Consider the following 2,880-nt stretch of genomic DNA (forward strand, 5'->3'; position numbering starts at 1 on the left):
TATATATATATATATATATATATATATATATATATATATATCTTTGGAAGTTCCTTTTTATTCAATTTTACTAGCAATATTTTTGATTCTGATTATTTTCATGTAAGTTAGACAAAAATATAATTTAAATTATATTTCTTGATCTTTTTTCTTATGAATTAATAAATCTTATAATATTCATTCAACGCGTTGTTAGAAATTAATGTCTAAGAACATTTTTGTTTTAGTTTAGAATGAATGTGAACATAGTGAGTGAACTATGTAATGATAAAAAATTCTAAAAGCTTTGCTATTCAAATTTCCAACAAGGAAATCATAATTTTTCAAGATAATGTCATTATGTTGGAAAACTTGGGTACTTGTGAAAAGACTATCTTGCTTTTGATAGCAATTTAACCCTTTTTGAAATGTATGTGAATTTTAAAGCGTGACCTGAGAGGATAAGTCAAAGTAATTATAAAGAAAAAAAGAGATAGATTGAAGATGCTTTTTATTATATCGATTTTTATCTCTCATTATAATCGTGCGTCTTAGAATTCTAAGGACATGAGCAAGCAGATAGGAAATCCTTTTAGCACACTTCGTCTTTCTTTCCGCTATTCGAATGATAAATTTTTCGTCGGTAGCTAAAAAGAGGATTAACCTGCTCGTTTTGCATAGACAATGAGACACTCCATTCTATTATTGTTAAACCAAAACGTAAATTATTCTGTGAATTATAGTTGAAAGTTCTTCACATATATTACGGGATAATTTTGTATCATGTTACATTAAATTTACGATATTGTATTTTATTCGATTGTATGTTTTTTTCGATCTGTAAAGATTCGATCTGTGTAAAGAAGTAAATATTGAAAAATATCATAAACTTTCACTTCTTTAATTTTAAAGAGATAATTATTGTAAATTTTAAGATTTTGAAGCAAGTGATACGTATACATTTACATAATGTGTATGTACGAGTACGTATATAAAGTAGACAGTAAAATATAAATTATAAAGTATAAAATATATATACAAAATACATATGTATGTAATAGTTATAAACGAGTTACTACTCATGATTTGACGTTAATTAATAATACCTAAACAGGATTTTCTCTTTCGAGTTACTAATTAGTTGTAAAGTTGTGTTAACAAGTTGCTATTGATTATTATATAAATTAAAATACGTATCATGAATGCAACTGCAAAAAATGTTTCTCGAAGATTGATTAAATAATAGTCGTTTAACAGTAGTGATACTAAATCTGGTTTATACTATTGAATGGTCCAGTTAACTAACAACCATTAATTCAAAATGCAAATTAAAGTGGCTTTTCCATTGTTCCTATTCTCATGTAACATGTATGGCAAGTTTTGCAAGAAACAACAGTACTCCTAGTCAATTTTAGATAATCAAATAATTCAATAATTGGTCAGCTTTTCAATTTACATAATATTTGCATAATATCATAATATAATTATAATTATGTGTGTATAAATAACTTGAAATAGATAATAAGAGAAAAGGGATAACAGAAATTAATTAAATGTATCAACTAAACGTGCGTGTGTCACTATATGTATTAATATTAGTTTTGGTAATTAGTATATTTTTACATGTATTTATGTAAAGTAACACATTAATATAACTTGTCATTCTCTCAACTATCTCATTTATTTAAATATATCCATGCACTACATTTTTATGTGTTATTTTTTCGATTCGAGAAAGAATCTCAATGAATCAAAGGATAACGTTTTCAAAAATAATAAAATGATATAAACTATAATGAATATAAAAGATAAAGAAACAAAGCATAGATATTCTTTAAATAATCTTTGCACCTCAAGAACTTTGGAGATTACTGAAATTATTTATAAGTTTATACCACGAGAGAAGAGATTTCAGCTAAAAAATTGAATTAAATCCGTCATGAAGTAAAGAGAATTTTCATTAAATAATAGTCTAGGAACGATAACTGTTCGTGAAACGTAACGCAAAATCGTAATGCATTATGCATAATGTCTCAGGAGGTCTTATTATTCAACGTATTGTGCATCAGACGCCTGCCAAACTTTTTGAAACTCATAAAAAGCCACATGAGAAAATAACATGAGAGCTATCTCGTGCATGTCTCGTTAATTAATTTATTCAATAACTTTATTTCTGTCCCATTCTCGTGAAATTTTTCGTTGCAAGAACGGAATTAGATATTGGAACAATAAACAATTGTTATACAAGATGATTTTGAAGTAAATGTAAAAAATGTAGGGGATAATCCTTGTCTTATTTTTTGAAAAAACGATTCTATGAACACATGTCCTAAAGTACTTTATTTTCAAAATATTTGATGTTAAAGTTGAGAAAAGAAATATGAAAATTTCGAAAATGTAGAAAACGCTTAGAGATATTTTAATCAAATTTAATGTGCCTACATATTAGGAATCATTTTTGAGTACCAATGAGAATAAATTTTTAGATTCATATGAATCATAAAAATATTTAAAAACAAAACACTTTAGAAACACATATACAATAATAGGACCTTATTTCTTTATAAAATAAACCGAAGAATATATTTTTTTACACTTACTTATGAATTATCCTGTATATTGATGTAATATATTTTATCCTTCAGGCTTTTTATTCTTTAAAACCGGTCTCTGATTAATAATCATGTTGGGATAAATCCTTATGGACCGATAAGATATAAGATCAAATAGCCCATGTGGGACAATATCCCTGAGTTTTATAAAACCTCATGTGCGTTTGAATATAACCTAGTTTTACGCCAAGCTTTTCAGTAAAAGAATTATTAATCTAAGAAAGAAAGGGAGAGGAATGAGAGAGAGAGAGAGAGAGAGAGAGAGAGAGAGAGAGAGAGAGAGAGAGAG

This window comes from Atta cephalotes (assembly GCF_000143395.1).
Source record: "Atta cephalotes unplaced genomic scaffold scaffold00013, whole genome shotgun sequence".
NCBI lineage: Eukaryota > Metazoa > Arthropoda > Insecta > Hymenoptera > Formicidae > Atta > Atta cephalotes.